A 12,419-nucleotide genomic window follows, 5' to 3' on the forward strand; every position below is an offset into this window, starting at 1 on the left:
GTTAGTATAGCTCTACCTCTTGTGCAGCATGAATGTCGGGAAAAAGCTGCATCACAGAAGGAGTAACAAACAATGCAGATTTAGAAACCTGTGTAGCATACTAAATGCTAATAAAGAAACGCGAGTACATGCCTGTTTGGCCTAAAGTGGAACCACAGCTAACTGTTGCACGCATGGTCAGTTTCTTGGCTCACACAGCCTTAGCTGCAGTGCACAGAGACTTTACATTGCGCAACACACAGGAAAAAAAAATAGGGGGTACATTGGACAGGAGGTAAAAAAGTGATGTGGTTAGGAGCGTGTTTACACCACCCAAAGAGTGGGAGCGGTTCCTCCATCCACTTCCTGCTTTTCTCAACTGGTTGAGGTGGGTCCGCCTTAAAAGTAATGACTCGGATCAGGACATGAAACAGGGGGTTAACAGTGGAGTGGGTTTTGGGGTCTTTCCTGAATCAGGTGCGCTACTCGGCTGAACATTATTAAATATTAACTGCAGATCTATTGTAAAAATCTATTCAACACGCAGAAACCATAAATTATTATTAGACTAAACCTACTGCAACTTCACAAACACATTTCTAACGCTGCTCACTTTCCCTCTTATTTTAGACACCGGTACTGCTCTTTCTCACTTTCCCTGTACTGTGTACTTTTCTCTTATGCCTTCCAGCACCCTGAACCATCACGCGCTGTCAGCATCCACCCCATTTCTTCTTTTTCCTCACAACGCAACGTGGCCCAATTATTCGTGTGCACGCGTTTTTATTTCTGCGCATGCGCTTCTCAAATAGCTGGAACAACCACGAAATTAATGCATCACAGCCGTGTATTTTGGAAGGTGGCACAAGCGTTATATTTCATGTGCCACCTAACTTGTTCATGAAACGTCAGTTGCCTTCTAGGTGCTGAACTGAAAGCACCTGAAACCTCAGCACGGCTCACTGACTTCCATAAACACAGGTGTGTTTGGAGCACGCGCACTGAAGGGCCGTGAAACGTCAATCCGTAACGTGCACACGTCACAGAGTTCATCCTTTTTTTTTTGGACCCGGCTAGTGAAGTTGTGAAGAAAATCTGTTTTTCAGTAGAACGGCCACTCAGAACGCTGAAGAGTCACAGCCAGGAAGGTAAGAGACAGGTGGAAAGGACGTGGCATGTTAACTTCTGTTTTCTGCTCCTGTCATAGAAAATAACTGCCTTCTCTGCCATTGACAAACCAATACTGAAACCCAACGAACAGTGAGTGCCTTCACTGTAATTTTGTGTTTTCGCTACGCTAACACTCCTGCAGTGTATTCCGTCATTACCCCCTCTGCCGTGCTACAACTCCACACGCTCCAACTGTGATCCACTGACTGCCCTGCTATTCTCCTCTATCATTACTTTCTGCTTCTTTCCATCTCCTACTGCCTTCTACAGTCATGCACTCCAGTACCCGCTGCGTCTCTCAAACTCTCTGCATCTGTCCATTGTCACTTTGCCTCATGCTCATCACTGTCACTCAGCTGACAGGAGTTTGTTCCTCATCACCTTTCGCACTCCACTTACCCCCCTGCGGTCCAACTTTCGCTTTTGCTCTCTAGTTCTCCCTTTGCTATCCCTCTACCCTGTGCCATTCATAACGCCACACCGCACCGCATGTACCTCGCTTTCATCACACTCCAATCACATAAATTGCCTGTTCATTCTATCCGCGTCCTCATGTGTTGCCCCCCGCCCCCAACTTCAGTCATTGATACCCGCTGTTTTCCATTCCATTCACTGCGAACATCGCCGCCAAGCACTGCCTCTTATTACCGTAATCCGTTTTGCTGTCATCCACTGATTTCTAGATTTGCTCTATCATGATTTGGCTCTCGCTATCACACTGTCGCTGTCCATCGTTCTCACCCGGCTTTTACCTGCTTGCCATCACTTGCACCTTACTGCAATCCACAACCAGTTGTTCCCATCTGATACCTCTCACTGTCACCGCCCATAGTTTTCTCTGTTAAACAACCACACACCGGTGTGTTTTTGTTTTTTTTTGTGATTTTTTTATTTATTGTGTGTCATTCAGTGGTCGAAGTGGGCAGGATTGGAGGGGCACAACGTACCCATACTTTTATGAAACACGGGTCCCCTACTTTTTGTAATTCTGACAATTTAAACGCCTCAGTTCAAGTGTCCTTCAGTGAGTCTCCTATCCTGTGAAATCGAAGCTAGGCAGACAGCTAAACAAGCCTTCCTGAAAGGATGCCTGTTTACCTGAAAGAAATGCAAATGTGCGCCACAAGCTAATCTGCAAATGTACGGCACAAGCTAATCTGCAAATGTAAAGGATGCTTTGGGGCCAGTACTGGCTTTAATTTACCTAATCCCTCGAAGCTTTGTGATGACAAAGATTTATTCTTTTTGAATGTTAGCGCAAACAGTTAACAACTGGGTTGTGAAGTGCCTGCTTAAATTGTATTTCTGTCTCACTTACAACACCTGGAGATGTTGAAGGAACAGTAATGTAAAAAAAAATGTTGTAATACACTCTGGATATTACTAAAATCTATATTGTGAAAGATACATTTTGTAGAGGCTATCTCATATTGTGTGTAATGTACTATATTGCATTTCCCATTGATTACCAACTTTTAAAATATATTTTTCTTTAAAGATTCATGTTATTTTATATGTAGTTACATACTGGTAAAAGACCAAAAAAATCATACAAAATAAAAAAAAATTTAGCCACACCTTTGACCCCCACACTCACTGACCACGCCCCACTGCATGCAGCAGCACAGTTCACATACTTTGTTTAATGCATTTTGACTGCAGGTGTCACTGTAATTCACTGCTCCTATTGTCATTTCTGCGTTCATTGATACCACGTTTCCCTGCCGTTCACTGCAACTCACTTTCATCTACTTATTATCATCACACTAACACGGCTGAATTGGCAACTCAAACAGTCCTGCCAAATACCGCCATACAAGTAGTGGCATTTTAAAAATGGTAGCGTACCCCGGCAAGGCATATTTTGGGGTCTTTTACTTGCATAAACTTTAAATGTACTACTTATTTCCTGTTGATTCAAGCTCACAAGCTAGTGTTATGAGAGAGTTGAGGTAAAGAGTGTAAGAGGTAGAAATAAAGATGATGATTTTCTAATTGGTGTATTGAAATACAATATAAAGGCAGAGTTGAAGTAGAGAAAGGTGAAGTAGAGCAGGAGCCATGGAAGATAGCAGGAGGTAAAAGTAAGTTACAGTCAAGTAGAGGAGTTGTGCAAGATAAAGAGAGTGAGCCGTGTAGGGAGAAGGAGATGATAGAACAAGGGATAAGTGAGGCATGGAAAGAAATATTGGTAGAGAGCGAGTTAGGGGTAGGTAGAGCTAGAAAGCGTTAGAGATACAAGAGAGAGAGACAGAAAGCCTTGTGACTATACCAATCTTTGTACCAGGTGGTGGTGGGGGGGAGGGAGGTACAAAGGTGTGGGCCCTGACAGATTGCTCACTTTGTTCATGTATTGAAATTTCTTTGCATGCCATTACCTATACTGCACGCAGCAAGTAAGTGCAGTGAGTGAGCTCGAATGATGCAAATGTTGCTGGGCAGGTATGTCAATTTCTACCACCGAAGAGCTTTTAGAAAAAGGAATGAGAAAAATGGGGCATTGTAAAACACGTTTTCCGCATATAGTACATTTTTCCTCTATTTCCTTATCAGCTCCTTTTTTGCTCTCAAATTCTATCTCACAGTAGTGGTTTTCCTCCCTCTTTCTGTAGTGATAATATTACTGTGTGGCTCAAATCACATTCCCTTCTCTTCTTATTGCTCTTGTCCTCAACCTTTTTCCCTGCTTATCTTCCTCATTCCTTTCTCTTTCTCATTCTATCCTTTTTTTATCTCTCATAGTTCACTTTGTTCATCATACTACCTCTTCGCCCTTCTGCTCCTGATCCATCAAAAGTGGTATTCTCAGAAATTCTGTTTGGTCAGCCATTCCCATCCTGATTCTGTACGAAAGTCTGACTGATCAGCCCATTGTGTGTATTACTCTAGAAGAGACTGACTCGAAAGCCCCTCACACTCTGCTCTCCTCACACCACACACACCTTAGAAGACACTGTAAATAGAGATTGTTTTGTTGTGTATCCTTTGTGTCCCATTGGATGTGTACATTGTATTAAGTTGTTACTTTTGAGTAATGGTGCAGTGCTCCTCTAATTTAGGGAGAAGCCTTTGTGATGATATATCATGAACTGAAAACCTGGTTTAGATGACGGAAGAATAGCACAAACTGTATTTTCATCCTCTGATTCATACGACTTTCCCTAACCCTAACACACAATCAGTAATTCTAAGCAAGGAGGCACTCTTTGGTATGAAGATGAGCCCAAGTCCAAAAATAAAGCCTGTTGTTTGAGTTCTGTCTTCAGGGAGTGCCCTGTAGCCGTTACTTGCCTTTGGTAGGCAATAACATACCTGCTTTATGTAGGATACCCTCCCTTTTACAAGGCTATTAACTCACTTGTTAAGACTTCTAATTGTTGAGCTCCTTTTTCATCTCACTGTATTGTTTTATGGTCTACCCCCTTGTACTTAATTTCCAGCTTGTGGCATCTGTTACATTCTTTAGTTTTTTGAGGAGTCTAGTAATTCTTTTTTCATTTTTTGTGTGTATGTTTTTTTTTTTTTTTTAATATGGATATCTGTATACCCCAAACCACATCTCTTCCATCTACATCTGGCAGTCTTGCCATCCCATTATACTTACTTACTGTTAAACCTGTCTGACTTAAGGTGGTGTTTTCCCAGACCTTTTGCCTTCTTCCATTTTTGCTGATCTCGTTTTCGCTGGCCTTAAGACCCTGAGCACTTTACCATTGCTAACAAGTGCTATAGTGCATGGTCTCACTCCTTAAAACCTGGTAACATTGCCTTACTTCCAGTTTAATTAAGTTTAATGTGTCTTCGGCCTGCCATTGCAGCCTCTGTGTGCAGTTTCAAACTCACTGTTTGATCTGGCAAAATAAACCTTTCACCAGGCTCAAACCTTAATTTGTGATGCATTTGTCACCCGTAGGGTAGACCTTGGACAGCCCAGAAGGCAGGGTAAAATGTATTTAAAAAGTAGGACATCTACTCTTACGTTTTACAGGTCCTGGGAGTTAAAAACATTTACATTTGTTTTTCACTACTGCAAGGCCTATCTCTCCCATAAGATGACATTGGAGTTACCTTATAATATTTGATAAGATGTAATTTCCAAATGAGATTATGTAACCAGTTCATATTTGGTGTCTTTGCAATTGTAATGAAACACCTTTCTCGTGGTAAAGGCGGATTTTAAATTACAATTTAGGAAGTTGGCATTTTTATGCCTTAGCCATTTAGTGCCTGTAGCCTATTCCTGGGTCACATGCCTGGGTGTTGCTGACAGTTTGGCTTTATGTATTCCTCTTACACAGTCGCACACAATAGAGAGTTTAGGTGTGCCTGGATGGACCATCACTGGCAGGATAGGAGGATGGAGCTGGGCACAGGCCTACTTAAACTTGAATAGGTTCTGTCCTGCCTCCACACAAAGGGCTGCATACCCCCATAAGTTAGTCTGGAGCCAGGACAGGGAAGGCAGGATGCCTGGAGACTTCAAAGGGAACACTCTAGAAGCTTCTTCCACCTTCCAGAGGAACCTTCAGTTATACATATTGGACCGCAGCAGGGCTTGAAAAATCTACTCGACCACTTGCTATGGCGAGTTTTATTTTATGAGGTCGAGCTATTTTTAGATTCCAACTGACCCTTCTGGGGAGTGGACAAAGAACAGGTGTTCTGTTAAGTCAGAAACTGAATTAGCAATTAAGATGCCTCTAAATCTTATTCTTGTCACATTTGCTCTGTGTTTAGAGATAGCGGTCAAAAGTCAGTTTTTCTTCTTGTAATGCATATTCTTTTCCTTGTGACTTCAGCGTTCCAGGATTTTGTAAGGTGAACTGTCTGATCTATGTGAAATGAAAGGCTTTCGGAATCAGGTTTTTCCTAATACACATTTATATGACTAAGTCAACTTTACAAACATTTAAAAATACATTTCAGTAGCTGTGAAAGACCATTTTTTCTACTTGTTTGAGATGAAACAAATATTTTAATAGAGTGAAAAAAGTCAGAACACTTTACCTGGTGATGTGCTAATGATGTTTTCTGAAACCCAGTTTTCACAGATTATTGCTAATACACCATATAGTTTTGTCAGTAAAGCTGCAAGTTAGTGGGAAGGTTTTTGGACATTTCTTGGAAATTTACTGACTGTAAATGACAATACGCAACCACATCATGCTTTAGTAATATATTTAGTAAAAGTGAGTGTTTAAAGAAATGCTTCTCCCCGAAGGCAAAGTTATTAGTAAACTAAGAGGCAAGTCATGCATGGATCTTGTGTACCCTATATGTGGTCTAGATTTATTACACATGGAGCAAATCTTTAGTGTATTTAATCAAACAAGAGGATTTTTTTACAGCCGAAATGCTGGATTCACATATCTGAAGGTGCACTCATGTGAGAATGAAATAAAAGGCAACTGTAAAATACCAAATTTGCTTAGGGTCACATAATTTGATACCTGTTTCTGGGTCAAGTACATTACAGAAAGGTCGAGTAGATTATTGAAGCTACTTGACCTACAGGTCTAGTAACATTTTTATGATTTTTCAAAACCGGCGCAAAAAAACCTAGATACTCTGCCAGGAAGAAGGAATCTTCTGCTGCTGAAAGGTCTGCCGCTTTGTTGGACTGCTAATCAGAAGGAACTGCTGCCCTGCTGTGCTGATTTCTGTTTTTCTGGGTGAGAAGGACTGGACCTGCATCTGTGAACCAAGGACTATAAAGTGACTTTAAGGGCTAGTTGGCTGCCTCATGACTAGAGCCTCAGGGGCAGAAGGCTCCAATAACCTTGAACCCAGCATTTGGACCCTGCCAGATGTAAGTCCTAATCTGCCAAGTGATGCCACCCCAGCCCTGGATCATTGGAAGTGTGCCTGAAGATGCTCCCAACCCATCTGTGGATCCAGCAGAATTGACTTATCTCCTGTGCTGTGTGGCTCAACCCCAGCCACCACTGACGCATTGTCTTTGCTACGATGGTTCTCCCAATACAAAGGACTCTGCATCAACCTGGCAGCCTATATCGGAACCCCTGCCTGTGCGAAACTTTCCCAATGCAGGCCTTTGCATCTGTTATTGACGGCAGCCTTGATGATGATGGTTCTTGCACTGCAGCCTCGCTTTGTTTGCGCAATGCATGCTTGACGCCTGACTTTGCATCACAAGCCCTCGCCGACGGGATCCACAGTGATGCTGGATCTTGCATTGCAACTTTGCAGCACCTCATAAATGATGCACTATGTGGAAAAAAGAGAAATACGTTTTCAACAAGTATATTTGACATTTGCCCTGCAGATTTTTATGAGTGAATATACTCATGTATTTTAGTTGTGAGAAAACGGAATTCACAACAGTATACCAGTACAATTAGGCTTCCGGGCCTAATTGTTTAACCTGTTATGAATTCCTAAAATTTGTTATTCTGAACCACTGCCGTTTTAGTCTTTAAAAAAAATGCAAACTTTGCTTATTTATGCGCATTGTCTTTTTCATACACAGCCAAATACAAGATACTTTTGTTCTTGGCCCCACCCCCAACAAACAGGCCTCTCCTTCCTTTCCCACCAGTACCCTACACAATTACACTTATTGGGCTGAAACATCATTATGTTCAGCAGGTTCAGTACCACTGTAACCCAAAACTACAATACAAATCATTATCGAAGCCAACTGCTCAGGACTCACAATACAGGGTTGAGACCTGTTGGCTTTGTCAATGCTTGTTTTCTTAGTTAAAATATTTTTGGGTAAATTTTTTTTGCTTACGAAATAAAATCGCCAATCTTATCTACTTTCTTCTGCATGTATTTTCATTAAATAAAAGAGCATTCTAGAAGCACTATGAATAGCCACAGTTAGTTAAATTTTGCAAATGTTTATACTTTTTTGTATATTGGAATCACTCCCGTTAATTCAAGATGAGCAAACAGTTAATTCTATTTTTGAGATCGCTTATTCTAGCAATACAAACGTTGCATTAATGAGCCATATATTCAAATTTCAACATATTATACAGGGAGTGCAGAATTATTAGGCAAGTTGTATTTTTGAGGATTAATTTTATTATTGAACAACAACCATGTTCTCAATGAACCCAAAAAACTCATTAATATCAAAGCTGAATATTTTTGGAAGTAGTTTTTAGTTTGTTTTTAGTTTTAGCTATGTTAGGGGGATATCTGTGTGTGCAGGAGACTATTACTGTGCATAATTATTAGGCAACTCAACAAAAAAAAATATATACCCATTTCAATTATTTATTATTACCAGTGAAACCAATATAACATCTCAACATTCACAAATATACATTTCTGACATTCAAAAACAAAACAAAAAAAAATCAGTGACCAATATAGCCACCTTTCTTTGCAAGGACACTCAAAAGCCTGCCATCCATGGATTCTGTCAGTGTTTTGATCTGTTCACCATCAACATTGCGTGCAGCAGCAACCACAGCCTCCCAGACACTGTTCAGAGAGGTGTACTGTTTTCCCTCCTTGTAAATCTCACATTTGATGATGGACCACAGGTTCTCAATGGGGTTCAGATCAGGTGACCAAGGAGGCCATGTCATTAGATTTCCTTCTTTTATACCCTTTCTTGCCAGCCACGCTGTGGAGTACTTGGACACGTGTGATGGAGCATTGTCCTGCATAAAAATCATGTTTTTCTTGAAGGATGCAGACCTCTTCCTGTACCACTGCTTGAAGAAGGTGTCTTCCAGGAACTGGCAGTAGGACTGGGAGTTGAGCTTGACTCCATCCTCAACCCGAAAAGGCCCCACAAGCTCATCTTTGATGATACCAGCCCAAACCAGTACTCCACCTCCACCTTGCTGGCGTCTGAGTCGGACTGGAGCTCTCTGCCCTTTACCAATCCAGCCACGGGCCCATCCATCTGGCCCATCAAGACTCACTCTCATTTCATCAGTCCATAAAACCTTAGAAAAATCAGTCTTGAGATATTTCTTGGCCCAGTCTTGACGTTTCAGCTTGTGTGTCTTGTTCAGTGGTGGTCGTCTTTCAGCCTTTCTTACCTTGGCCATGTCTCTGAGTATTGCACACCTTGTGCTTTTGGGCACTCCAGTGATGTTGCAGCTCTGAAATATGGCCAAACTGGTGGCAAGTGGCATCGTGGCAGCTGCACGCTTGACTTTTCTCAGTTCATGGGCAGTTATTTTGCGCCTTGGTTTTTCCACACGCTTCTTGCGACCCTGTTGACTATTTTGAATGAAACGCTTGATTGTTCGATGATCACGCTTCAGAAGCTTTGCAATTTTAAGAGTGCTGCATCCCTCTGCAAGATATCTCACTATTTTTGACTCTTCTGAGCCTGTCAAGTCCTTCTTTTGACCCATTTTGCCAAAGGAAAGGAAGTTGCCTAATAATTATGCACACCTGATATAGGGTCTTGATGTCATTAGACCACACCCCTTCTCATTACAGAGATGCACATCACCTAATATGCTTAATTGGTAGTAGGCTTTCGAGCCTATACAGCTTGTAGTAAGACAACATGCATAAAGAGGATGATGTGGTCAAAATACTCATTTGCCTAATAATTCTGCACTCCCTGTACATATGGAAGCATAACCCGCTTTACAAAGCAGTGTCTTGTCCTGTGGTTAAAATAAACATACATACTTGTTGTCCTTGACCCTAAACTATATGTTCCGGGTGTTGGGCAGTAGCAGTTCCACACCCTTGCGTTGGATCCGCAGAAGAGGATGCTATATGTCTTTACTTCCTGCCTCATTCTTTGCAGTTTCCATGAATGCTAGACTGTTAAGCGTGGGAGGGAGAGTTTTAAGTTGGTGTTTGAAGATGGGCAGTACGTATTTATTGTTGTGTTTATTGACTTGAAATTCTCAAAATCAAAATTTTGATAAAGATTAGATGGTTACTAGCACAGTGATCTGGGCACTGCAGAGCTGCATTATGAATTTGAATTCATTGCATAAGCTGTGGTAAGTCAGATTTCTGTGTGCCAAGACGTTATTAGGTTTAAAAGAGCATTTTGATTGTGATGGAGAGCGTTTTTCTATAGTGCACACTATTACTGTACTTTTGAATATGGCACTGTGTATACAGACTCGCAGATGTGGTTTACATGACTGAAATGGAACCAGTTGGTGGTAGCCTGTGATGTTTCTTCCACTGTCATTCCGTTGAATGGATTGCACTATCGTTATGGGGAATAGATTGCACTGTCTATTGTGTTGCATCATTTTAATGTGACAGGTAGAACTAGAATTTGATTCCTCTTTGTTGACCTGATACAGCAGGTAATCTGACATGCCAAAGTTGCTGTTACCAGGAATACCTATTAAGTTGGAGTTGAAATTGGTTTGATTTTGTGGGATGATGTGTGCGTTTAAGTTATGTTTTAGATTACTTGAGGTCTTCCGTTTTCCTGAATTTGGAGCTGGATGTGGTAAGGTGTTTTTATTTTTTAATTTTATTTTGTTCATGACCTTTCCAGATGTTATTGAGTTGATTTGTGCATTTTTGTATCCTGGCTAAGAGGCTTGGAGTATATTTATAGGGCCCACTCACATTCACCGTTTTGCAAAACTGAAAAAGTAACTTTTTATGTGCATTCTCTGCATGCCAGATCATTTAGAAGTTCCTGCCTTCAGCTTGTGACCACCAGCAGGAATTTAAATAATGCTAACCAGTTATAAAGTCTCTGCTGTAGCGGGTTTCCTGCCCTAATTTACATTTTGTTATTGATAAGATATGGCTTTATTTGCTGGCTGCATTGGTGTCTGTTGTGGCATTTATACCCTGTATTTTTCAAACCCATGTTCAGGATAGTGGGACATGCACTTGTTTACTAATTTCTATTACTGTGCAGCTCTTTTGTCAAAGAATACTTGTAAGTCACTTTTCTCTACAGCACTTGATAATTGATTGTAGTGAGGTTTAAATAGCGTCTGTAAAATAATGTGTTATAGATGGTTTTTGTTTTCATCTGTCTTAAGAATTTAGTGCTCAATTTGAACGTGGACAATAGTCGGACATTAGCCAAAAATAGTGATTTTCCCAGTTGTCCAACTCTCGCAGAGAGCAGTTTCTGATGCCTCTATTTTAGCAAAGACCATCACGGCAGTCTTGATTGTTGAGAAAATGCTCGGCCATCATTTGTTCCAGTATCATATATGTACAAAACCTCCAGATGAATCCGAAACCACTAAACATGTTTGACACGTCTCCTTTTTGTTGTCAATGAAGGTTCAGAACTTGAGTGCCTTCACCCTAATAGAAAGGACATCTGCATACCCAGTTCCCTTGCTTGTGTGTAGGTGACGATGAGGAAGCCAATTGTGGCTCTAATTTTGTTATAACACAGTCCTGAGATTCTAAACGGACCTTATCTTTGTGCTCGATTTGGCCCCTTTGGAACTATGCTGAAGACCACCTTATTGTCTATCTTCCTTTCCTGAAGACCTTCTCCAGTACTGTAACTGGAACAGTGATGTGGGACCAATCGAGGACAACCTGGAGGTAAGTGAGGAATAAAGTGAGCTATGCAAGTTTGCAAAGTTGCTGAAGTCCCTGAGTGGATTTGGAACTGAGGTGAAAGTGTTCACGTCATTGACGCCCCTGTTTGTGGAGTGCATGTAGTTGATGTCGCCTTGGCCAAGAGATGAAAGGAGATGGAGACACATGAAATTAGACACTGGTTGTGTTCTCTAACTGGAACCATAAGCACAATACACAACAAACATGCCCACTAAAGCAGATAACTTCATCTTACCAACAAAGAGACTATGCTGTTGATGTAGGTGGAATTTTGAGCCTCCTTTGACCTCCTTGAGACCAACACTTCTGTGTTTAGCTTGAGATTCAACTATGTGAGACCTGGAGTGCACTGGAGACAGTGACATAATAGCGCGGTCATCATTTAGTACTGCTAATATTAACCGTGATAATGAAAACGCGGAGTGACCATGCACTGGAAAAGAGGAGTTCAAACTAAAATACTGACTAGTGTAACACAGGAGATACCTGGGGCCAGCTTTGGCATCAAGCTACCTGGGGAGTAGGTTTTCTGGCTTGTGGGGAGGGACTAAACTGTGAGTAATGTTCAGGATGACTAAATACTAATTGAACACTGACATCATGCTTCCACTGTGATAAAACACACACAAACCTCTAGAGTAAAAGCATACATTAGCTTTGTATCCGGCATACATTAGCTTTGTATTGTGTTTGGGGTACTTAATCCACCATTGGAAGGTTTACACTTGAGTGAATCGTTTCCCTTTGGCCATGCC

General features: G+C 41.3%; 1 protein-coding gene across 2 annotated transcripts in view; it reads left to right on the forward strand.

Moving 5' to 3' along the window:
* Nucleotides 1-770: 770 nt before the first annotated feature.
* Nucleotides 771-12,419, forward strand: part of NUCB2 (nucleobindin 2) — a 467,074-nt gene continuing 455,425 nt past the window's right edge. Inside the window, exon 1 of one of the 2 annotated variants that reach the window (XM_069223731.1) lies at nt 771-1,127. The gene's annotated coding sequence lies outside the window, so the exon portion shown is untranslated. The remainder of the gene's footprint in view (nt 1,128-12,419) is intronic. The other variant, XM_069223732.1, reaches the window with a different exon arrangement.

This window comes from Pleurodeles waltl, chromosome 3_1 (assembly GCF_031143425.1).
Source record: "Pleurodeles waltl isolate 20211129_DDA chromosome 3_1, aPleWal1.hap1.20221129, whole genome shotgun sequence".
Lineage (NCBI taxonomy): Eukaryota > Metazoa > Chordata > Amphibia > Caudata > Salamandridae > Pleurodeles > Pleurodeles waltl.